The sequence below is a fragment of the Octopus bimaculoides genome, chromosome 3 (assembly GCF_046866305.1).
Source record: "Octopus bimaculoides isolate indiv1 chromosome 3, ASM4686630v1, whole genome shotgun sequence".
Lineage (NCBI taxonomy): Eukaryota > Metazoa > Mollusca > Cephalopoda > Octopoda > Octopodidae > Octopus > Octopus bimaculoides.
The window spans coordinates 76,298,020-76,324,754 of NC_142930.1; the positions used below are offsets into that span (position 1 = coordinate 76,298,020).

The following is a 26,735-nucleotide window of genomic DNA, read 5'->3' on the forward strand; positions in this document are numbered from 1 at the left end:
AGTCTTCTGACTTTTTTGCACTGGACACTCTTTCTGTTGAATTTCTTCCATGTCATGCTTTAATTTTAATATCCTGTCACACTCTTCCAACAGTTTCTGCACTGTCAAATCCTATCATTTCCAGTTTTGATATTCATCTGTTTGAATTTCTGCATCCCTTCTATCTATCAATCCTTGTGCAAAAATTAAACACTCGAAAGAATGTGGAGTAAGCATATTTAGCCTAAATCTCACATTCTTTGTTGACTATGCCTTTGTAAGTAGAAAGTCTTCATCTTCACACTCTTTTCTATGTTTAAACATTTCCATCTAGTATTAAACAGTGAGCTCCTTTCATGAAACATTTTGCACAAAATGTTGACTGTCAGGGAAATTTGTTGGATGCTTTTTCTGACAATATGAAGTTACTATTCTTCTCATGCTCTGCTGTCCCTAGTTTTCTTAAAACTAGACACATTTTCATATTGTCTATCCAATCCTGGCTTTCTTTCTCAAAGATTTCTGTAAAATTTCATTAATATGTATCCATTTTCCTGAAAGTTATGAGGAAAAATCGGATCTTGTGAATTTTCCAAAAGTCCTCTCTCCACCCCACCCCGTTCGTTTGTGCAAATTTTTGTTTTCATATTTGTTTTCTATACATTTTTTTTACACCTAGTAGACTGCTCTTTTTTGTTTTCGTGACTGGGTCTTACACTATATATTAACCTCCATTGTCCATGCTGGCATGGGTTGAACTCTTTAACCAAGCTGGAAAGCTGGAAAGCTGCACCAGACTCCAGTCTGATTCAGCATTGTTTCTATGGCTGGATGCCCTTCCTAACACCAACCACTCCGAGAGTGTAATGGGTGCTTTTACATGCCACTGGCACAGATGCCATTTGCGTGACACCAATATCTACCACGATTGTGATTTTACTTGGCTTGATAGGTCTTCTTCTCAAGCGCAACATAATGTCAAAGGTCTCAGTCATTCGTCATTGCCTCTGTGAGGCCCAATGCTTGAAAGGAGCTTTTCACTTGCCACCAGCATTGGCCACTTTGCCTCAATGAGGCCCAACACTCAAAAGGTGCTTTTTATGTGCTACTGGCATGGGTGCCAGTTACGTGACTCCAGCATCAGCCATGACTATGATTTCACTTGGTTTGACGAGTCTTCCTAAGCACAGCACATCACCAAAGGTCTCAGTAACTAATCATTGCATCCATGAGGCCCAAAGTTTGAATGCTTTTGGGGGAGGGAAGAGAGAAAAATTATGCATACATAGATGTACGTATGAGTGTGCATGTGTGTAAGTAAGTACATTCTTGCATTTGTGTATAAACATATGAGTGCATATGTGTTTGTCAGGAAGAACATATATGTGTGCATGTGCATGTACATATACATTCATACTTTTAGTATTTATGTGTGGAGGTGTGACAGATGTATGCTAGTGTAGTTGCAATAGCATTGCTGGGGTGTGGATTTAGGAAGTACCACCTTAACACTGACTGTCCCAAGAACAGAGTTCTTAACCACCAGTGCCTATGCATCCCCACAACCTTATGCATCTCCTATATCCCCCCACATTCGCCCCATAAACATATACGTACAAACACACACCTATACATATGTACATACTTATACACATACACACATACATCTATGTACATATACTTTCCTCTTCTCCCCACACCAGCAAATCTCAGTCCCATGCCTATCCCACCTCCTAGCAAAATTGTTGCAACTACACAAGTAAACATTTATAACACCCACATACATAAATATCAAAAGCATGCATATAAATGTACATACACACACCAAACAAAAACACACGTTCTTCCAGACAAACATATGTGCACTCATACACTTATACACAAATGCAAGAATGCACATACTTATGTGCACACACAAACACACACACCTATGTATATTATTTTATTCTTTTACTTGTTTCAGTCATTTGACTGTGGCCATGCTGGAGCACTGCCTTTTAGTTGAAGAAATTGACCTCTGGACTTATTCTTCGTAAGCCTGGTACTTATTCTATCAGTCTCTTTTGTCAAACTGCTAAGTTATGGGGACGTAAACACATCAACATCGGTTGTCAAGCAAGCTTCTTACCACACAGCCATGCCTGCACCTATATATACTTCTCTTTTCCCTTCCCCTATATCATCAAACCTCAGTCCAATGCTTGTTTATCCTCCTCCCCAGCAATGCTGTTGCAACTACACTAGTATATATCTGTCACATCCGCATGCATAAATATCAGAAGCATGCATATATATATACTAGCAGCTAAGCCCAGTTTCACCTGGTCGGTTTTGATGATGTGGCTATAAAACCTGCTCTGTGTAAGCATTTGACTTGTTTGGGCACACTTATGTTAAAAAACAATTTTAGAATGACTTTTTTCTGTCAAAAAGTGAAAAATAACTGATCAAGAAAAAAAAAAAAAACGAAGATTCAACCAAATCCAAAAATAAACCCAAATACTAAGTGAACAAAGATGAACCATCTCACTTCCATTGCGCATGCACACGCACACACAAACACACACATTAACATACCCCACTTTTAAATATATATTCACACAGAGTTGAAACGCTGTTTGATTTATTTTTTCAGTGCACAGTTTTCATTATCCTACTACCAAGCATGACATCACCCCTTCCTTCCTTATTCATCTATTACCCCTTCCTTTCTCATTGATAAACACAAGGGTATTATTATAGTAGATTATCTCAGTAAACATGGGAGCTATGAAAAAAATACAAAGCCCAGCCTCATCACCAGATCATTCTACACATCTGTGGAATTATTCACGCAATTCCACCCAGCCGTTTGACCATGAATCCCAAGACAAGAAAGAATCGCCCATGTCAAATTTATATGTATGTATTTATATATATATATATATATATATATATATATATATATATATATATATATAGGAAAATGAAAAAAAGCCAGAATGCTAAACTGGAAGCATATTTTAATAAAGATTTCTTCTAACCGGTTTTCATTGCGAAAAGCAAATTATCAAGAAGAAGGAGAATGAAAATGTTTTTTTTAAAAAGAAGTACAAAATGAAGAAAATAATATATAAAACAATAATATATAAAAAAATAAATATACCCATACATTATATTGTCTTTGAGCTTTTGTAGTTCAATAGTAGTTCATGTATAAACTGGTAGGAAAAATAAGGATGCATGAGAGTTGAGAGTTTTGTTAGGTTTTAAAAAAAGGGTTAAAAGTTTGTGTTAAGCAGGAAATGTGGTGTCAAAACAGGAAGTGTGTGTAAGGGGAGACAAGTGTTTTTAGTTGGAGTTATGAACTCTTTTTCAACAGGAAGTTTGTGTCTGTTCATAGAGAAATAAGGTCACTGAGGGGTGTATGTGTTAAGAAATGGTTGGAATTTCTCTATGAAAAGATTCTCCTTGTTGATTCTTTCTTGTGTGGAGATTCTGTCTTTACATTGATAGAAAGGGAATATAATGAATTTAGGGTTTTTGTTTCTGGCGCAAAACTTCTATATCGGACAGACGAGCCTCCCATTGCGTAAAAGAGTAGCTGTCCATAAGGAACAAATAAACCTCCCTCAATACCGCCAAATTCCACTCAGTGGCCACATAGACTCTTGCGCCAGAAAAAGAGTTCATAACTCCAACTAAAAACACTTGTCTCCCCTTACACACACTTCCTGTTTTGACACCACATTTCCTGCTTAACACAAACTTTTAACCCTTTTTTTTAAACCTAACAAAACTCTCAACTCTCATGCATCCTTATTTTTCCTACCAGTTTATACATGAACTACTATTGAACTACAAAAGCTCAAAGCCAATATAATGTATGGGTATATTTATTTTTTTATATATTATTGTTTTATATATTATTTTCTTCATTTTGTACTTCTTTGTAAAAAAAACATTTTCATTCTCCTTCTTCTTGATAATTTGCTTTTCGCAATGAAAACCGGTTAGAAGAAATCTTTATTAAAATATGCTTCCAGTTTAGCATTCTGGCTTTTTTTCATTTTCCTATTATTTCTCCACATGCGGTTAACACAACCCCACTATTTACTGACTTATATATATGTATATATATATATATATATATATATATATATATATAGTAGTAATAGAAAAGGAGGAATTTTGATTACCCCCACATGGTAAGTTGTAATATATATGAGAAATTAAAAAAGGAAAATACACACACTTAACATAGTTTTATTATAATTTTTAATATATCGACCAGTTTCGCTTTCGCTATTCATGATACTAAGGTTTACTTATTTGAATATGTATTTTCTTAAGAAGTAATTTTTGTCCATGTTGTGTGTGATGATATTTACAAGTGAAATGACTTCACAAGTAGAAAAATAAGGGGAGGTAATTGATTATCATTATTATTATTGTTGTGGGCAAGGGAGATAACTGTTCAGTTTTTGATAAGGGGAGGGGAATATATATATATACACACAAAAAAGTTTCAAAAAACTTGTTTAGTGAGGGGATTTATGTACAGTTATGTAATCGTGAATTGAAATAAGTGAAAAGACAAAAGTTGGTTATGCGTGCATATTAAGACATGTTCTGTATTTTTTGATGAAAAAAGTTTCTTTATTTAAACGTTCTTGTGGAGAAATTGTCTCTTTGCACTGGTAGAAGGGAAAGACTGTAAAATTTGGTTTGATGTTATCTGCACATTTTTCTATATGTTCACTGAGAGGAATTTGCCTGTATTGCAGGAAACTGATTTGCTCTTTATGTAGAGTGGTTCTCTGTCTCAAGGTCATACTCGTCTGTCCAATATAGTTGTGTCCACAACCTGAGTAGGTTATTACATAAATTAGGTTCTCAGAGGCATGAGTGAAACTAGTTTTAATTGTGGACCTCTCTCCTTGTTTGAAAAGGAAATCCGAGCCTTCAAGTAAGTTGGGGAAGGGTCCACAGTTTGGGTGTCCACATCTTTTAACCGTTGGTTTCGTGGTTGTTTTGTACAGCTTCGCAAATGTTAGCAGTCTCTTTAGCGATTTGTGTTGCTTTTTGCATTTGATGAGTTTGTGCGTTTTCAGGATGTCATTCATTTTTGGATCTCTAGTTAGTAAAGGGAGATTTTGCACAATAGTACTGAATGCCTCACTGTTTCTGGGGTTGTGTGTTGATATAAACAGTAGTGTTTTGAGATGAGGTGTGGTGTTATGTTTTGTTGTTCTTAATGTTTTTATATCTTATTTTTTGGCACGTTTAATTCCCTCGTCTATAAGTGAGGGTGGATATTGTCTTTCAGTAAGTGTTGTTTTGAGGTCTTAAAGACAAAGGTCCCGAGTAGTTCTATCAGACACTATTGTGCAAATCATTTTTGCCAAATTGAAAGGAATATTTATTTGATGTGTTTCAGGTGGCATGAGCTGAAGAAGAGATATTCTTTTGAGTCAGTTGGTTTATAATAGATGTCAATTTGCAAATTCGATGACTGGCACCAGTGCAAGTTGTGCGCTAAGAGCACCATCTGAGTGTGATTGCTGCGAGAGCAGCTGACTGGTTTGTGTGCTGGTGGCACGTAAGAAGCACCATTCAAAAGTGATCATTACCAGCGTTGCCTTACTGGCATTTGTGCCAGTGGCATGTGGAAAAACATTCGTTTCGAAGTCATTGCCAGTACCACCTGACTGGCCCTCATGCCCGTGGCACATAAAAGTACCCACTACACTCTCAGAGTGGTTGGCATTAGGAAGGGCATCCATCTGTAGAAACTCTGCCAGATCAGATTGGAGCCTGGTGCAGCTAACTGGTTTGCCAGTCCTCAGTCAAATTGTCCAACCCATGCTAGCATGGACAGCAGACGTTAAACGATGATGATGATGATGATGTCAGTTATAATTTGATTGTTGACTTTTTTTATTATGAAGTCTAAAAATGGGAGCTGTTCTTTGTTATATTCCATTTGTGAATTGAATGTTACCATTTATATCATTTAATGTCAATTTGAAATCCAAAAGTTTGTTGATGTTCTCCTTCCAAATGATAAAACAGTCATACCGGTATCTTTTCCAATTTTCTCTTATGTAAAGGTAAAATGGGTAACCATATAAGGTGAATGGGTAATCATATAAGGTGAATTCAAAATAACCCATTATTAGGTTCGCAAGAATGGGGGCTGCTTTCGTTCCCATCGCAATTCCACATTTCTGACGATAGTATGTGTCATCAAATAGAAAATAATTGTTCTGAAGTATAAACTTTAAAGATTCAATAATAAAGATCCGATTTATGCATTCCAGGAGTACTGTTCTAACCAGAATTTGATTGCTTCTATTTCATAGTCATGTGGGATGTTGGTGTAATGATTAATAACATCGAGGGTATCCAATATTGCCTCTTCATTAATTGTTTTTGGTACGTGTTCTAGCATGTCTAAATCGTCTCTAATGAAACTTTTGATGTATTTCAGCAAGGGTTTCAGTAGGATGTCTAGAAAATTGCTTAGATGGTGGGTTTCACAGGCTGAGCCAGCTACAATGGGTCTTAAAGTTAAGTCTTCTGGCATCTGGATATTTATGTATTTGCCTGGTGATTGTTTTCAGGCTTCATTAATTACCTTGTTCATGTGTATTTTAGGAAGGCCGTAAAAAAGACTGGGTTTACATTCAAAGTTCGTGATGTAGTCTGTTCCTTTTTCTTTCAGGCCTTTTCCATGTAAAAGTATTAGGGATGCAAGATTTTTCATTGTTTTTTGTTGTTTATAGATTATAACATTTTCGTAGAAGACCTCGTTTTCTAGTAGGGATAATACTAGGTTTTTATAGTGTTCTGTGTCCATCAGGACTACAGCACTTCCTTTGTCTAATTCTTTAATTGTCAGGTCTTTATCGTTTTGTAGTTCAATTAGATTTTTCCATTCTAGATTGTTGAAGTTCGAATTAATTTTTCGTTTATAGGAAGTATATGGAAAATTTTGGACATGGTCGCTGAAGTCATCCAGTGTTTTATTCCGACCCTTATGTGGAAGGTAATTACTTCTATTTTTGACCAGCGATTCATCTTTGTTGTTGTAGTCAGTTAGTGCTTCTGTGAGTCGTAGTTTTCAGCAGAATTCCGAAATACATATTCAAATAAGTAAACCTTAATATCATGTAAATCATGAATAGCGAAAACGAAACCGGTCGATATATTAAAAATTATATCAAAACTATGTAAAGTGAGTGTATTTTCCTTTTTTAATGTATACACACACCAGACAAAAACACATGCATGCATATGTTCTTCCAGCAAATACGTATGTACTTGCATGTTTATACAAAAAAACAAGAATGTACATACTTATGCACACACACCTATATATGCATCCTAAAGACATTTGTGCATGCATGAGTAAAGCTGGCACTAATGCATATATATTTGCAAGCACACACACACACAGCCAATAACAAACCCACGTCCACTCATTCATACATCTGGTATACACATACACTTGCAAGCCTTGCTTCTGTCAGCTTTCAAGTCCTGACAAAGGCTTACAAGACACCAAGATGCCACCAGCTTCCTGTTCAGCCATGCAGCCCAAGAAATTCACCTTTATAATGCACCTAGTGTTGCTGAAATGCTGACCTCACTTTTAACATTACCATGTGACCACCTCAACCAATAACAACCTATTTCTCAGTAGCCATCTTGGACTTCCTGTATTTCTACATTTGGTAATCGAATATCATTGATATCATCAGGTATCCTCATCATAATGCTCGTTTAACATCCATTTTCCATTCTGGTATCAGTTGGATGGTTTGACTGGTAAGGCTGGTGGGTGGCTGCACCAGGCTCCATTGTCTATTTTGGTATGTTTTTTTGTGGCTAGATGCTCTTCCGAATGCACACACACATACATATTTAACTAACTGCTACTCTTTCAGTTACTGCAAGGAGGGTTCCAGTTGATCTGATCACCAGAACAACCTGCTCATGAAGTTAACATGCAAGCGGCCGTGCACTCCACAGACATGCATAGCCTTAATGTAGTTCTCAGGGAGAGTCAGTGTGACACAAAATATGACAAGACTGGCCCTCTGATTTATAAGTACAACTTATTTTTGCCAGCTGAGTGGACTGGAGCAATGTGAAATAAAGTATCTTGCTGAAGAACAAAACACACTGCCAATGAAATGAACTCAAGACTTTATGACCATGAATTGAATACCTTAACCATTAAGCCATGTGGTGGATATATATATATATATAGCATTTATATATATATCATCATCATTTAACATCTACATTCTATGCTGGCATATATATACATATATACTCTCAGCTAGAGTTTCAATATAAAACTATATATATAGTCTTATATTGAAAATGAAGCTAAGAAACTTTAGTTTCATGCCATTGTGATTTCCAAGCAAAATTGTTACAACTTGGTATTGGTGGTGTGTATATATATATAAATTTCGAATTTATAGAAAAAAATCAAACTAAAAAAACACAGAACTGTTAGTAACAACCACCTGGATGAACTAAAACAATTTTTAAAATCTATAAAAAATGAAGATAATTTAATCATACCAGCAGACAAAACAGGTAACTGGAATAATTAGACAAAAATACATATAAATCGCGAAAAAGTTAAGGAACTCCACAAAAAATATAAGGTTACTTCATCAGATAACCTAATAGAAATCAACAACAAAATCAAGGAAGTTATGACCAAGCTAAATTTACTAGAAAGGACGGAGCCTCTCATCCCCCAGGAACCATGGATTACCATTAAGGACCATAAGACAGGATTCCCAGAGAAATTACAAGTGAGGCTTATATGCCCTACTAAGTCAGACATAGGCAGACTAAGTAAGACTATCCTAGACGGAGTAATTCCACGAATTAAACCTCACATCCCACTCAGCATATGGGTCAATACTGAGGACGTTTTGATATGGTTCAACTCTATCCAGCGTAAGAGAGACTTTTCTTTTATACAATTCGATATATCTAATTACTATGCAAGTATTTCCCCTATCCTATTAAATAAGTCCCTGATTTATGCTCGCAACCTCTCCCTTATAGATAGAGAAAAAATAGAAATCATACTCTTAGCTAGGAAAACTATAGTTGAATTTGAGGGTAAACTTTGGACCAGGTCGGACACCCCTGATAGCTTCAATGTGGCTATGGGCTCGAGTGACTCAGCTCAGGTAACTGACTTAGTCGGAGCCTTTCTACTGAAGAGGCTATTCTCGGAGGTACCAGACCTCCAAGGGGGTCTATACAGAGACGATGCTCTTTTTATTTACCCTACCAATAACAAGAGCACCCTTGAAAGAGTTAGGAAAAAGATTAGACACTTTTTTAAATCCTTTAACTTAAAACTTGAATTTATGACTAACTCTAAGATTGTTAATTTTCTAGATGCTACACTAGACTTAGATGAAGGACTCCACCACCCGTACAAGAAACCAGAAGAAACCACTAGTTACATTAACACGCTTTCCAATCACCCCCCCCCCCTCTATAATTAACACAACCGTCCAGGCTGTTTCGGACAGACTAACTAAACTATCCTTGAATGAAAACATTTTCAAGGAACATGCCCATCATTACAATCAAGCCCTCTATAACGCTGGGTACTCCCAGAGAATATCATATGTTAATAAGTTTAATTATAATCCGCCTAAAGCACCACCCATGAACATAAACCCACCATGTAATCGAATTAGGAAATATAGAATTAACCCCCTGGATGGTGCTATAGAAAATAAGTTGAACATAAACAAAAGAACAGATATAACCAGTACGAATACTAATAGGCATAAGATCGAAAAGCATAAAAATAATAATCATACAGATATTAGTTCACGCAAAGAAAACCCTAACGATAGGAATGATAATAGAAATAGAATAATTTCTAAGCAAAGTAAAAATAAATTACGCAACTACATATGGTATAACATACCATACAATATAGCGGTCACAGGTAGATTATGTAAGAGGATATTCTCAATTATATCAAAGAACTTTCCACCCACTCACAAATATAGCAGTATCTTTTCAACTAAAACTATTAGAATCTCATATTCAACCCTCCCTAATATGAAATGTATTATATCTAAACATAACAAAACCAAAATAAAAAAAGCTAGATTAAGAATAATTAATAATTATCAGCCTAACACCGATAATTGCAACCGATTTTATACTTGTTGGGTCGTCTTATGTCTACATTTGTGGGGTAACTACTTATAGTATTACTATCTACGTCAGTACCCGGGTGGTTAGGTTTTACGTTTACATTGTTGTTATAATTATTGCTGCTACCTCTATTTGGGTTGTTCGAAGTTACATCACCTCGATTCTTTCTGCTGTTAACATTGGTATTATACATATTATTTCTATTAGTAATATTATTAGAGACATAAAACGACCCAACAAGTATAAAATCGGTTGCAATTGTGTAACACCTTCAACATGTCCCTTACGCGGAAACTGCTTAGCTAAAAACGTAATATACTCTTGCGAAATTATCACAGAAACTAACATACCTTGGATGCTCTTCATCCTGGAAATCTAGGTTTTATAACCAAGGATCTTCGTTTAGACTCAGACATAAGGCTAACAACACCTCATTATCTCGCAGAATTTGGGAGCTTAAGGACGACAAGATTAATTTAAACCTTAGATGGTCAATTGTTGGATCGGCCCCAACGTATAAAGATAATAGAACTGGTTGCCAGTTATGCTCCCTTGAACTTTTGAAAATTATTAAATTCCCTGATAAGAATAAACTAGTTAATAAGAGGTCAGATTTCAAACCCTCCTGTATCCATAAAATGATGAAAACCTTTAGATATTATAACCCCTAAATCCTCTCTTTTAGTTATATGCACTTCTACACCTCCTCTAATTAACTACTCCCACGTTAGATCCTACCTACCACAACTCAGACACCTAACTAACATAGTCCGTACTCTACCCCTTACCTAACTATATACATTAATAATTTGGTTTACCCTCGAATAGCTAGATTATGACCACTTAATTTACACAGATTTTATCTTCTTCTACATTTAGATTTTTCCTCACCACCCTTCGCCAACTCAACTAAATAGCTTAGATGTATCTTACTTGACTATCCAGATTTTCTCTTATTGTTTCTTAGATTACCCACCCCACCGATTTGACTCCTTTTATGTTTTATTTTATTTTAGTTTTATTTTTGTATGAATATCTGTGTATTATTTTTTCTTTTCTTCTTAGTATTTTATATTCCTATTTTATTTTATATTATTATTTCATTTTTGTTATGTTATTTTATTATATTGTTTTTAACCACCAACTTAACACTACACACTGAATTGTGGCAAGGTATGGACGGATTCCGGATTCCGGAGTACCGAGGAAAATATGTATAAATATATCAAATTAAGAATTCTACGAGGTATAGTACAATGCAAAATACCAAACGGAACCTCACCTCTTATATCTCATCTTTCTTCCTCCTTTAACGCCTATGTGATATAATTCTTGGGAGAGAATACATACATTTGCGGCTGAAGATAGCTTTATATTGTCAATTATACGCTGATGTAACAACTATAAAGCTTGAAACACGTGTACCGCAGAATCCTTTGTGTTTTTGTTTTTATTTTTGCATTTACAATTTATTCATTCACATCAACCACAGGTGCTTACAATTGTCAATCAAGTATTACCTCTAACATTTACCTATATATATATATATATATATATATATATATATATATATATATCTGTTGGTGTATGTATGTGGTCTAGTGCTTGTGTTTGTGGGATTTTTATTGGTTATGTGTGTTATTTCTGGTTTGTTGGAGAGTTAGTGCTGGATGATTTATTTATTATTTTATTTACTTATTTTTTCCTTGTGTATGTAAGGTTTTTTAATGGAATATTTTGAAAAAGTAATTAAGGGTATGTTCTATTAGTTGCATTAGTAATAAATGTTGCTTTTCACAGCTGAGTGGCTTTTGGGAGCTTGTATTGTGAGAACATCTGTTCCTTTATGTAATTGCTTTGGATGAATGTGTATGTATGTGTGCATGTGTATGTAGCAATTTGTATTTCCCTGGAATTTAACATTTTCTCAAAGAAATATATGTATATGTGTATGTTGTCAGTTAGTGTACTATTGTCTAGATTTGGGGACTTTGTCCGTGGTTAAGTGACAGAGGTAAAATGTGTGGGGTGTTGTTGGTGGTTGTGAATGATAACACATATTTTAATGAATGGCTGAATGGACAAATGTGTGTGATAGTAGTGTTTAGTGATTGTGAATTTCTTCATGGCTTAATGTTTTTTTTTTTTTATGAGGTGTTTTTTAATGGCTGAATGTTTTGCAATGTATATAACTCGTCAAGAGCTTGAGGAAACTCTTTGATAGGAGTTTGAAGGACAGAGTTTCCATCTGCAGAACCAATGAAAACCTTGAGAACTGGCTCATTAAGGTTAATAAGTCTGGATTGCCTGATTGCTTCAAATTTTGGATATACCAGCATGCCATACTGTCCCGGATTTTGTGGTCACTGTCATTACATAATATCAGCAAATCAACTGTAGAAACCTTGAAATGGAAGAGTAGCAGAGTTTTGAGGAGGTGACTTAGCTTACCAAGGAGCCTAAGCAGTATTGCTCTGTACAGGTCAACCAACACTTTATAACTCCCATTCAGCAGCTTTTCAGAGAAGGTCATAGTATCAAGAGCAAGAGAGGCCAGGAAGTATAGAGATTTCACTGACATAAAAGTAGTAGGAGCTGGCATTAAAGTCTTCAGGTAGGAAGTGGAGTGCTATCAATGAGTTGCAGGTCGCAGACAAGTAGTTGAGGCAGAGGGCCACTTCCCAACCTGCCAGATTGGAAACATCAGAGGAAAAGAGTGTCAACATCTACCCCAAGAAGAGGTTTGCAGAGGCATTGAAGAAATGAGGGCTAGCAGGATCATGAGTCTCAGGCAACAAGGAGCCATGACTAGGTGGGCCAATACAGAGCAGCAGAACATTACTTGGTCAGATCTCTAGCAGGCTGTCATCCAGTGTATCAAATTTCTAATCCAGACTCTCCACAACACTTAACCAAGTTCAACAAACCTTCATACATGGGGCAGAAGTGAAACACTATCCTGTCTCTTGGGTACCAAAAAGGGTTCCCTCACTATCTTCTCATCATCTGCTCCAGAGCCTTAGCTGATGACCATTACCACTGGAGGCACAACCATGTACTCAGGGTAGTTGCAAATGTGACATCAATAGCCATTCAGTCCAGTAAATATCACCCCAAGAAAGAAGCCATTACTTTACTCAGAGTTTGAGAGAAATTCAGTTCACTGAAGTTTCAATGGCCACTATACCTACTTTCCACAGCCTCAGACTGGCAGCTGAGAGGGGATCATGTGGAATGGTTAACGTTCCAGGATCACATTATACCAACACTCTGCTCAGACATAGTGATCTTCTCAAATTCCACCAACCAGGTGATCATGGAGGAACTGACTGTGCCCTGAGAGGAACACATGAAAGATGCTCATGAGAAGAAATTAGTCAAATACCAGGAGCTGGTAGAGCAGTGCAGAAATTGGAGCTGGCAGGCATGTTGTGAGACAACAGAAATAGGCTATTGAGGTTTGTGAGCTGTTCATTCTTGAGAGTACTGACTGGGCTTTGAGTTACTGGTGCAGCAAAGTAGAGGACTATAAGTTCTATCACTGAAGCTGCAAAGAAGGTCACTAAGTGGCTTTGGATAATGAGAAGACCAATGGTTTGCTGTTATTTGGGTGTAATTTGAGATCTGATCAACTCTGGCATGCGCAATGGGGTCTGATGTTGAAAGATCTGAAATCACTTGAAGCACTAGAAGCTTCACTGATGATATATTCAAGACCACTTGCAAGATGTATCTTATTCACACATCATTTGTACTTTCATTTCACTACAACTTACTGATAGTCCTTATCAAAAACATTTCTCATTCTCTTATTGTTATGTTTCCCTCGGACTGACTCGCAGAGATAACATAACGAGTTATACAATTTAATTATTACATTTATTGTTCAATTACATACAAAGAACGCACTCACCCAATGTTCGTTATGAATAAACAAAAGTCATGTCCGCCATATATATATCAATGACATTTTACTACGACAGTCCCACAAGACAACAACAATGAAACAATGAACTCAGACGAACCACATGACACACGGAACGTCAGACGAATTACATATCTAACAGTCCATATAACACCTCCCCACTGAAATTGATGCTACACAAGAAGTATCAACAGCAAAGTCTCTCTTGGGTTTTACGGGTTCTCTTGGACCGTCTTGGGTTGTCTGGTCCATACTCTGGAACGGGTAACATGGTCTTGGGTCTGGTTTGTCTTTGTGTTAGTGGCACAGTTTCCGAGATCTCCATCGGGTGATCTGTTGCAAATTCAAATACAGTGTTTTCTGCATCACCAAGTTCATTGTCTTCCTCAGTTGTGTACCGCGGTCGCAGCTGTTCCCGGTGTCGTCTCCACATCGGGCCATGAGGTATGACCTTCACGTTAAAGCAGCGAGTACCCAATGACTTCTTAATGATTGCTGGTACCCATCGGGGATCTTTGTCTCGGCGAGGTCCATAGTAGAGTGCATACACAGGATCTCCGGCCTTGTACTGCCTGGTAACTTTAGCAACATCAGCCGAGCTTGGAGTCACCTGAGACTTATGTGCTTCCTTAGACTGTTTGCCTTGAGCAATGTGTGTTGGCGATGGCAGCAGAGAATCAATCCTTGTTCGTATCTGCCGGTTATTCAAAAGTTCACTTGGAGAGAATCCACAGGATGTTGGTGTTCTCCGGTACTGCATCAAGAATTCTTGAAGTGCTCGTGTTGGCGGAAGAGAAGACTTCCTCAGAGCTTGTTTGAAGGTCTGCACCAAACGTTCCGCTGCTCCGTTGGTAGCTGGGTGGTAAGGTGCCCCTGTCAGGTGTGTGATCCCGCGTTCTTTGCACCAGCTCTGGAACTCCTCAGACGTAAAAGTTGGTGCATTATCGGTGACCAGTGTGTGAGGAAATCCGAAGTGCGCAAAGTCTTCCTCAAGCAGATTCAAAGTGGCTTTGGAGGACGTGGAGGAAGTGGGATGAATGCATGGGTACTTGGAATAAGCATCTGTGATCACCAGCCAATCTCTACCCATAAAATTTATTGCATGGTCCAGATGTAAGCGGCTCCACGGCTTTTCTGGTAACATCCATGGGTGAACTGGAGGCTTAGATGGCTGCCTTTGATGTTCGTTACATGAATCACATCGTCGACTGGCTATCTCTATAGCAGCATCGATACCAGGCCAATATACAGCAGTTCTTGCTAGCTGTTTCATGCGCTCCATGCCAAAGTGTCCGAGATGCAGAAGATTGAGGATCTTTGGCTGCAAGCTATGTGGAATCACAACTCTAGATCCATGTATAAGGCATCCATGACAGATACTAAGTGAGTTTGATAACTTACGGAACTTGTTGACTTCGTCATTGATCTCCATGTTCTTTGGTGGCCAGCCTTCACGGACGTAGCGCATCACTGTAGATATCACTGGATCTTTCCCTGACTCTTGACGGAGGACGTTAGCATCCACAGGTTGGACTTGAATACTAAGAGCTTTGATGGCACACACCATGTCTATGTCTTCACCATTTTCCTTTCTGTCAAAGTCGTTGTCATCACCGAATGGCAAGCGACTGAGGGCATCAGCATTGCCATGATCTGCTGATTTCCGATATTCAATGGTGTAGTCAAACTGGTTCAGCCACAGGGCCCATCGTGCTAGTCTGTTAGCAGCGAGAAGTGGCGTCCCTTTCCTCGGACTGAATAGTGATGTCAGTGGCTTGTGGTCAGTCACGAGTACGAATTTACGACCGTACAAATATTGGTAAAACTTCTGCAAGCCAAATATGATAGCTAGGGCTTCCTTTTGAATTTGACTGTAGTTACGCTGTGCAGAAGTGAGAGTCTTGGACATATTGGATATTGGGCGCTCGCTTCCATCAGGATAGCGGTGAAACAGGACTGCTCCAATACCAACGTTTGATGCGTCACAAGCCAGTCCCAAAGTTTTGTTTGGATCAAAGTGTATCAGAACTTGACTTGATGAAAGTACATTTTTCAAGTGATCAAAAACTGACTGTTCCTCATCTCCCCACTTCCAAATAGTTGACTTTTTCGTAAGGCAATAGAGTGGCTCTGCTATACTGGCTAAGTTTGGGATAAACTTTCCATAAAACTGAACTGAACCTAGGAAAGATTTCAAGCTTGATTCGTTCGTTGGAGATGGCATCTTTAAGACTGCTTCGACTTTGGATCCCTTAGTGATCCCCTCAGTCGACAAAATGTGTCCAAGGTATTCTACACTGGGTAGTGCAAACTGGCACTTTTCACGGCGACATCTGAGTCCATTGTCGCTTAGACGTGTGAGCAGACACTTTAGGTTGTTTAAGTGACTGTTTGCATCTTTCCCACTGACGAGCATGTCATCCTGGAAGACGGCCACTCCAGGTAGATCATGGGTCAGGTTTTCCATGATCTCCTGAAAGTAACCAGGTGCTGACTTGATTCCGAAAGGGAGTCGTTGTTGCAGGAGTACTCCACGGTGAGTGCTGAGTGCGAGTCTGCGTTGACTTTCTGGAGCCAGCTTGATCTGATTATAGGCATCAGCAAGGTCTATCTTTGTATATCCGAATCCACCTCCGAGTTTCTGCATCAGTTCAGCAGGCAGTGGCATTGGATGACGGTGATCAGCAAGTTGGTCATTAATTCCCACAGAGTAGTCACCACAAATCCGTAGTTTGGGCTTCAGGTTGCTTGAAGCGTGTGCTTTACGAATCGGTACCACTGGCGTTCCGTATTCATTGAATTGAACAGGCTTCCAGATTCCCTTGGCGATGCCTTCTTCGTAACCTTTGGCCAGGTCATCACGAAGAGCAAATGGGACCGGACGTGCCTTGTGAAAGACTGGTGTTGCGTCCGATTTGAACTTCACTTCCAGTTCAAAGTTCTTGAGACATCCCAATTCTTGCTTGAAAAGATCTGGAAATTCATCACACATGTTGTGACAATCTTGCTGCAGGGAAACATAGGGCTCGCTTGAGGTCTTTGGATACATCCCTTCTGCACCTTCCCTCTTAGCTTGGCTGTATATGCTTTTCAAACCTAGAGCAGTGTCTACGGAAATTCCCAGAGTCTGGATAGCATTCCGACCCAGCAAATTAAGATCAGAGATCTTGGTGACTATGTAAGGTATAAGATCCTGCTTACCAGTTGTTGGATCCTTGGTTTGGCCCATGAAAGTTCCTAGAACAGGCAGGTTGTGCTTGCTGGCAGATTCATAGCGATGCTTGACATCTTGCAGCTTTGGTCTTCCAAGTTGTTTCCAGACTGACAAGGAAACAAAATTGCCTGTAGTAGCAGTGTCCAATTCCATTGTGAACAGTCTGTTCTGGATTGTTACTGGCACAATTAAACTATGAGTGTCTCGGGAAACTTCACCTAGGATCGCCTTGACTAGCTCAGCTTTTGTGATTCTTTTCACGGGAGTTTGTGAATGACCATTGCGTTGCTGATGTTGTTTTTTCCTACACACCGCTTGCAAATGACCCTTTTTATCACAAAAATGACATTTGGTTTCCCTGAAAGGACAGTCTGTTGCTTTGTGGGCCTTTCCACATCGGTAGCATTTCTCCTGGTTTGTGGAATAAGACTGCTGATGTTTCTTTTGAGGACTCTTATTCCTGTTATGCTGGACCTTGTACACCTGCTTGGTTTTGGAACTGTATACAGTTTCTTTTGCAACCTTTGCTGCGTCTTCAGTCTCAATGGCAACCTGGACAGCACGGGCAAAATCTAGTTCTGAGTCTTTTATCTTAAAAAGCGCCTTCAGAACCGCTTCATTGTTAACCGAACATATGAATCTCTGTCTCAGAGCTTCATCCTGTGGGTTGGTGATCGCTGGAAAATCACAGGTAGCTGCATCCTGGCATATACGTGCTGCCAGCTCCTGGAGAGTTTCGCCTGGCTTCCGCTGCATATCACTCCAAAACTTGAAACGCTCTCTCACAATGAAAAGTTTAGGGTCGAACTGTTCCTTCATGAAGTCAACGATTTCGTCCATTATCAAGTTGTTGATATCTTTAGGCGGATTTTGTTGGGTAGCCAGATTAGCAAGTTGTTTGTAAACAGTAGCAGTCTGATTGGTCAGGAACACTTGTGCCATGCGTTTTTCAGGTACAGCATTAGCAGCCACAAATGTACGGAATCTTGACCAGTAATCAGGCCATAGTTCTGTCGCTGAATCAAATGCAGTAAATGGTGGAATCGACACTGTTGTTGAAGCAGCTGAAAAATAGCCACTAGAATCGCCTTCAACTTGTCGAGCACCAAACAGTTTTAACAGAGCGTCCATATCTCTCTGATGTTGTTGCATTTGCTTGTCCATTTGTTCCCTAAACAATTTAATAAGTTCTACTGTCTGTTTTTCAGCCATTGTTATTACGATGAATAATTTTACGGTAAAGTAAGCATGTATCCTATCGGTCCTATCGGTGACGCCAATAAACTCTGTTATGTTTCCCTCGGACTGACTCGCAGAGATAACATAACGAGTTATACAATTTAATTATTACATTTATTGTTCAATTACATACAAAGAACGCACTCACCCAATGTTCGTTATGAATAAACAAAAGTCATGTCCGCCATATATATATCAATGACATTTTACTACGACAGTCCCACAAGACAACAACAATGAAACAATGAACTCAGACGAACCACATGACACACGGAACGTCAGACGAATTACATATCTAACAGTCCATATAACACTTATGCTATTCTTCTATATGATATACCTATTTTCCTTGCATTACTGTAACATAGCGTCTGAATTTCATTTCACTGTTACTTACTGATATTTATTATCAAAAAAATGTCTCATAAAAAAAGACCATCACAAGATGAGTACCAAACAAACACATGACATGCATCAGAAAATAACAATGAGATATGGCTTGCAGATCAGTGACAGTGAAAGAAAGCTCGACGTGCATCTGAAACTGAAAATCAACGAAATGCTAGATAAATAAAATAACACATACAACTCACTTATTGTCATATAAACAAACATAAGTTCATGTATGATATTGATCTTTCTTCTACTTCAGTTATTATATAGTTTTCTCTTCTAAAAATGCACACATACAGGTTCAATGTGGCTCTCAATAAACAGTAAAAGTAATTACCCAATCAACTATGGGTTTTACTGCTAATATTAGATAAATATATACCGAAACTTAGGAACATAATAAAGCTAAATCTTTGGTTGAGTTCATATGAAGTGATTAACTGATTTACACAAATATAAAATAAAGAAAAAAAACTAAATTTATTCAGATAGATATTTCAAATTACTATGCTTCTATAAACCCTATGTTTCTTAATAAGGTGCTGATGTTTGCAAAGAAAACTTTGAAAATAACTAGGGTCAAGAAAATCAATCATTAAATTTGAGAATAAATGTTGGAATAAAAGATACACAGGATATGTCTGACATTTAATTGGGTTCTACAGATTTGGCACAGGTTACAGATTTAGTGGGAATTAATATATTATTTTGTCTAAATAAAGAATTCCCTGAAATAGCAGGAGGTTTATATAGAGATGATGCACTTTTTACAATTGTAATGTTAGAAAAATATAGAAAGAAATTTTTAAAATACTTTAGATATATAGGCCTATCTATAATGATAGAGGATGAACATAACTGTTAATTTCTAAGATGTTACATCGGATATCAACAAAGGAATTTATAAACCCTTTCATAAACCTAATGAAAACATAAAATATGTAAACATTGGAGATAATCATCCCAAATTGGTAACAAACTCATTAATGAAGAAAATTTCCACAAGAATAACTAACTTATCAGCCAATGAGAATATTTTCAAACTCAATAAAGACTACTATAACTTAGGAAAGTGGGCTATAAGGATAAAATAAAGTTTAATAAGTCAAATAATGAATCACATTTACATAATAATTTTAATAAAAGAAATCTAAAATCTAGTACTATAAGTAAATCTACACATAAGAAAAATAATATTGGAAATTTTAAATCAAATAGAAAAGTTAATAAAATAACAAGAGTAGGTGATTTTAATGGAGAAAGTAATCAAATTAACAATCATAAAAATTCAGACAAAAAGAAAAATTACAAGATAGTTGATATCTGAGTTAAAAGTTCTCATACTGCTAATAGAAATGAGGATATAGTATTCTCTAATAAAATCTCAAATTCTTTTAATATGAAAACAACTAAAAGATTTACGATAAAATAAATGCTAACTTTATTATAGATCACAATCAAACTCCTTTTAAAAACTGGCATAAACATCACGATATCATTTTAACTCGAAAATTAATTTATGGTTAATTATTCCATTTGGCAAACAAGTAAATTATAATTTTTCCAAATTGTTCAATATAGCAATAGAAAAATATTTTCCTATAAATCATAGATATAGAATTTTTAACAAACATAAGATCCACATGGCTTGTAACAACAAATATATTATACAAATTATCGCAAAACATAATGTAAAAGTATTATTGAAATTTCAAAAAAGTTATTATAATCAGAGTAGCATAGTAAATATTCAGAAAAATAATGTCAAACAGAATTTAAAAAAACTCAAATAGAAGAGAATGCAAAGAATTTAAAAGTCACTGAAAGGAAAACCCAATTTAACATAGTTAATAGCATAGAATTGAATAAAAATTCAGCTCAAAATAGAACAAAGATAACGTTATTTGAAAAAGTAAATACTAATAAAAAACTTGGTGGAAATAAATTTGATTTTATATTAATGATCAAATTAAAACTAAATCTGAGAGAAATTATCTTTGCAATTGTTCTAAATGGGAATCCTGTTATGTGAAAAATAAGTGTAAGACTAAAAATGTAATATATAAATGTAAAGTTGCATAACTGCAAATTCACTAATTTTCAAGAGAAGACTGGCAAATTATTTGAGTTCATTTAGAGACCAAAATAAAAGATTCCAAACAAGTCTTAGTAAATTAATCTGGTCTATTAAAGACAGAAACAAAGACTATATTATCGATTAGGAATTAATTTGTACAGCAAACCATACAGACCTGGAACTAAAAAAATGTGACCTATGTTTAAATGAATTTTACCAAATTTTTACATCTAAGGGCAATATAATAAATTCTAGACAGGAACAAGCTTTGAGATGCATGCACATGAGAAAATTCACATTCACTCAGTTTAGATGAGTAATAAACATTTAAACAACAGTAAAAATAATGTAATGAACTAACAAATCTCTTTATGAACCAACAATCAATATTCCTTGTGAACTAACCGACTGACAACTTCTGACTTCACTGTGAACCAATGTAAACTTCACTCGTCTTCCAAACTCTGAACCTCTAACTCACTTGGATCATTACTATTTATACTTTACTTGAACCAGTCTATCTCTCAAAAGGGGACATCATAACTCTCATCACAACATCTCTCTTTTTGAGGTTTCGACTACTGTGAGAAAGTGGAATTTATTTTCTTTTTTTCTTTCTAGCACCTCTTTTTCTCTTTTTTTTCTAACTGTTGTATTTTAATTGTTGCCTGACTTTTAAGATAGTATTGCTTGTTACACACAACACTTTTTCTTTTTGTTGTACTAAGCACTTTTTTCTTAAATTTAATATCTTTTACGTTTAAGTATTACTTCCAGATGTCCAATCGGTTTTTGTTTTCTGGAACTAGTTCTATGGAGTTCAATATCTCTTGGTGCTGTACTTCAAATATATCATAGAGGACTTCCATTGATATTACCCTTCGTTCTTCTGTATGTCGCATCTTTAACTGGTTAAGGTGTCTCTTATATTCCGAACATTGTCCTTTAATTGAATACACCGTGTTACCTAATCTTTTGATTACATAGCCATCCTCCCAACCGTCTTTACTATTTTTGTAATTTTGAAATGTTTTGTAATATTTCTTTTATTTCCTTCAAACGTATTTTTTGTTTTTCCTTTATAAGTATTTTTTTCTGGGAATAATTTATCAAAGATTGATTTTATTTTCTGCATGAACATTAACTCTGCTGATGACTTTCCTGAACTAGTATTTGGATTTGGAGTTATTGTATATACTCTCAAAAATTTCATTAGTGCCTTGTCATTATCTAGCTCATTCCTAGCTTTTCTTAGAGCCCTTTTGAACGTGTTGACAAATCTTTCCACCTCGCCATTTGACCTCAGGTGGTAGGGCAGGGTAAAGATGTGCTTTATGGCATGTATTTTGCAGAAATTTCTTAATTCATATCTCATGAATTGTGTGCCATTATCTGAAACTAATGTGTCTGGAACACTGTATCAAGCAAATAACTTGAGTAGGAACTTTATTGTTGTCTTTGCTGTGGGTTTATTACATCTGCATACCTCTGGCCACTTTGTATAGCTATCTACAACGATTAGATAGTATGCACCATTCACTGGTCCAGTATAGTCAATATGTATCCTGGACCATGGGCTTTCAATCTTTGTACATAGACCTAGTTTGTCCGAGAGTACTTGTGGAAACATTAAAAAATTTTTTCCCTTAACTCTTCAGATGAATTATCTTTAGAGGGACAACCATTTACATTTTTACAATAGAAAGATACAGAAATAATTTATTCCCAAATGCATGATAATGCTAATAAAATAGTGTGAACAGGTTAAATTATCCATACATTGCAGAAAAATACATTACCAGCCAGCCAACCATGTAACGTATTTTTCTGCAATGTATGGATAATTTATCCTGTTCATGCTATTTTATTAGCATTATCACACGTTTGAGAATAAATTATTTCTGTATCTTTCAATACATCTGAATGCTTCTAAAGCAAACTTTGTTTACTTTCATCATAAGTTGAATTTTACAATAGAGATTTATGAGGAGGTCCCATAAATCGAATAATTCTAACCAATCAGTACCAAACAGATTGGTTGCATTATTAATGATGAAGACTTTTGCCTTGCATATTTTCCCTCGAAATGTGACATTGGTTCACATTTTGCCTATGAAATGTAATTTGTCACCCATCACACTATAAGCAGATTTTACCGTTTTTCTCAACACAGGTTTCCCTATTTTCTTCCACGTGTCCATATTTACTATTGAAATATCACTTCCAGTGTCTATTTGAAGTTTAATATGTATTCCATTTATTTTTACTTGTGTCAATTTTCTTATTTGGGAGTCGATTTTTGTTTCTGCTGAGAACACTCTAGGATTTTTAATGTATGACCTTCACAATTTTGTTCTGCAGTGTGAACTCTTGTGACCAATTCTTTTGTAACTGTAACATTTTTTGATTTTTAAATGGACAGTCTTTTCTGAAATGTATGCCCCAATATTCCTCACATGGATTAGGACATGGCACTCTTTTTTGGCTGTACTTTTCCTGTCAGTATATCTGTATTTTTGAGGATTTTTTTTCTTTAATTTTTTCTACATCGTGTTTCAGGTTTACCACCTTTAGGCATTCTTCTGCCACAGACTGTAAGGTTAGATCTTAGTTTGTTTGTTTGTTCCAATTTAAAAAGACTCCTTGCCCAAATTTCTGTATCTTCGCTTACTGTAAGGGCTTGTATGAAAATAAAACACTTGAACATCTCAGGTGTAAGTTCTTTGAGCTTAAAACTTTAACACATCGTGTTTACTGTTCCTGTGTATGTGATAAAATCACCATTCCCTTTTTTTGTTATATTCCAATACTCCATTCGAGTGTTAAATAGAAAAGTTTTATCACCAAATATGTTAGACAGTAATTCTATTGTTTTTTTAAAACAAATTTCATTGGATTTTTGGGGCCAATATGAAATTACAGTTATGTTCATGCTCTAACAGAGCAATAACAATCTCACTTTTTGTTCATCCAACCATGATTTGCAATCTTGCTTAAAAATCTATTTCTACCTTCTGTAGTATGATGCAAAAGTTATACCCTCCTCTGGGTTATAACTGAATTCATTAATGAAGTTTGAAATGCTGACTGGCGAAAACGAGCTTACCTCATTTTTGAACTCCTTTGAATATAGCTTGAATAATTGTTGTTGTAGTTGTTGCTGTAGTAGTTGATTTTGCAACTCCTGTTGCTGCTCTTGTTGTTTCTTTTGCAACTGTACTATGGAAGCTAATAGGCCTTCCATCATTCAACAAGTTGTATCATGAAGAAATTGTTAAATAACCTACATGAACTTTGAAACCCTCATTGCCAGATGTAATCTAATTTGTTATGTATAATAAATATGATAACCAGACAACAGTAAAAACAATGTAATGAGCTAACAAATCTCTTTACAAACCAACAATCAATATTTCTTGTGAACTAACCAACCAACACCTCGCAACTTTACTACAAACTAATATGAACTTCACTCGTCTCCGAACTCTGAACCTCTAACTCACTCAGATCGTTACTAATTATACTTTACTTGGACCGGTCTATCTCTTGCAAGAGGGTGTCATAACTCTCATCACAACACAATCAAAACTCGAATTGAAGATAGTTCGCATCTAAATTTACAAACAACTTTACATCATACAATGCAAAGTAAATAAATGAAAAACATTAAACAGTTAAATCAAAGGATATTAAAGTAAAGACCCTGAAGAAACTGCACCGGTATTATAGTAGGATTGCAATTGCAACAGCTACTAATCGATGCAGTTGGAACGTGTTGGTCTGTGTAAAGCTGTATGTATAAAAGAATTAAAGGTAATGCTATGCTACTTCATAATAATCCTCATTATCATTGATATATATATATATATATATATATATATATATATATAGAAAAATAAATATATATATATATATGTATATATATATATATATATATATATATATATATATATATATATATATATATCTTAACTATAAAAGGAAGATTTTCTGTATGTGTGTGTGTGTGTGTGTGTGTGTGTGTGTGTGTGTGTGTGTATATGTTGAAAATTCATACATTTACACAATTCCAAATTTCTTGGATGAAAGAATCACAATTAATATTCTAAATACCATAACTTAGGTCACAGCATCATTTTTTCAGTTAAAATAACTCCCAATTACAAATAAAATCCATAAAACTACATAAATTAACATTTTCCCCTCTAATAAAATCTAATTTCCTCTTTCTAATACTTTTACAAATCCTTTCAACTCCTACTTTCTCTTATGAACCTTTACGAACGATCCAACAACAAATACAAAAAGAAAGGAAGGAGAAACACTGACAGTAAAAGAAATAGACACAATATAAATCCTACGTAAATACACACAAATACATACACATGCATATTTTCCAACACAATTTCTCTGCACAAGTCACTTTCACATTGACAGTCAAACATTTCATTCAATACAAACTGTGTCCAACTTTACTTGATGAAATATTTGGATTTCATTTCATTAACAATGCAAACTGTGAGTTTCTTCAAAATCTTTTTTTAAAACACATTTACTTAATACCATGTAACTTTAACATTCGCAGTCAAACGGTGTCCACATTTACTGTCCATACAAACTGTGAGTTTCTTGAATTTCGTTTCAACTGCTACTTTCTATTATGAACCTTTACGAACAATCCAACAAAATATTCAACAAGAAAGGAAGCAGAAACACTAGGAAAACAGTCAAACTGTGAGTTTTTTCAAATTCTTTTTAAAAACACATTTAATCACATACATACAAACACCTGTCACTTTATTTATTTATTATTGGCCATATCCTTTCAACTCCTACTTTCTCTTATGAACCTTTACGAACGATCCAACAACAAATACAAAAAGAAAGGAAGGAGAAACACTGACAGTAAAAGAAACAGACACAATACAAATCCTACGTAAATACACACATATACATACACATGCGTACTTTCCAACACAATTTCTCTGTACAAGTCACTTTCACACTAACAGTCGAACATTTCATTCAATACAAACGGTGTCCAACTTTACTTGATGAAATATTTGGATTTCATTTCGTAAATACAATCCCTTAAGTCATACACTCAGTTTCTCTCTCAAAATAACTCCCAATTACGAATAAAATCCATAAAAATACATACATAACCATTTTCCCCTGTAACACAATGTCATTTCCTCTTTCTATAACAACTTTCACCCTTTATTTGGCACATGAAATGCCACCTATACACTTACATACAGATACACAGATACATGCAAATACCTGTCACTTATGTACCTATGGTTACCAATGACCTCATTATCATTGGCCTGAATTTTAACTTCACTTCTCATTCCTAACACCGTCCTTCACCAACATAACAACAACAACAACAACTACCTTTCACATTTCGGAGGTCCCAGTTCCCAGTGAGGCCATGCTTCGCAATGTCAATTAACAAAACACAGGGGCAAACACTGTCTGTCGCGGGAATACATTTAGGGGAGCCATGTTTCTCTCATGGTCAGCTTTACGTTGGCTGCTCGCGTGTGGGCAGCAAGAGTGATGCTTTTGCGTTTGTTCCACAAGGAAAAACAAAAAACATTGTGTACAAGGAGGTTTTATAGGATTACTTCGATTCCTAATTTTATTAATCTAAACAATTTTTTAAATTTCTTACTTTTCGTCAGTAATTTCTAAGTAGGTGT

The 26,735-nt window shown here is 36.0% G+C and overlaps 1 protein-coding gene across 2 annotated transcripts in view; it reads right to left on the reverse strand.

Moving 5' to 3' along the window:
* The window catches only part of LOC106871622 (protein scribble homolog), a 772,291-nt gene that overhangs the window by 57,022 nt on the left and 688,534 nt on the right, over positions 1 to 26,735 (reverse strand). The window lies entirely within an intron of this gene.